We start from the raw sequence: 592 nt of genomic DNA on the forward strand, positions 1-592 counted from the left end.
TGAATCAAAAAATTCATATTTACACCTGAAAGAGTTTGATGAGATCATAGCCACTCAATACTTTCCTAACGTATCTGATGACACGGTTAGGGTGAAACTCTTCCCTTTTTCTTTGAAAGAGAAAGCTAAGACGTGGTTGCATTCACTATGTCCTCGATCTATTGGTAGATGGAATGACATGACAAGGGAGTTCATAAAGAAAATTTTCCCATATCACACGACAAACAACCTTAGAAAGTCGATCATGAACTTCGCCCAAAAGGAAGATGAAACATTCTTCCAATGTTAGGAGCGGTTCAAGGAACTTGTCAGTTCATGCCCACAACACGGTTTTAAAATGTGGCACATCATGAACTTTTTCTATGATGGACTGACATCTCCCATGCACCAATTAGTCGAGGCAATGTGTAATGGGGAATTTATGAATAAAAGTGTCGATGATGTGTGAGACTACTTTGATAAGCTTGCTGAAAACACACAATCATGGGACATCACCCCAAAATCAAGCACCGTGTCTAGGTTGACTCAATCCAAGAAAAGGGGTGGAATGTATCTCCTAAAAGAGGACAATGATATCAATGCTAAAGTGGCT

The 592-nt window shown here is 39.5% G+C and overlaps 1 non-coding gene across 1 annotated transcript; it reads right to left on the reverse strand.

Annotated features, from left to right (window-relative positions):
* Positions 1-226: 226 nt before the first annotated feature.
* Positions 227-333, reverse strand: LOC131235820 (small nucleolar RNA R71). Its single transcript, XR_009166340.1, has one exon. It is a non-coding gene; the product is annotated as a small nucleolar RNA R71 (small nucleolar RNA).
* Positions 334-592: the final 259 nt, after the last annotated feature.

The sequence above is a fragment of the Magnolia sinica genome, chromosome 19, assembly GCF_029962835.1.
Source record: "Magnolia sinica isolate HGM2019 chromosome 19, MsV1, whole genome shotgun sequence".
Lineage (NCBI taxonomy): Eukaryota > Viridiplantae > Streptophyta > Magnoliopsida > Magnoliales > Magnoliaceae > Magnolia > Magnolia sinica.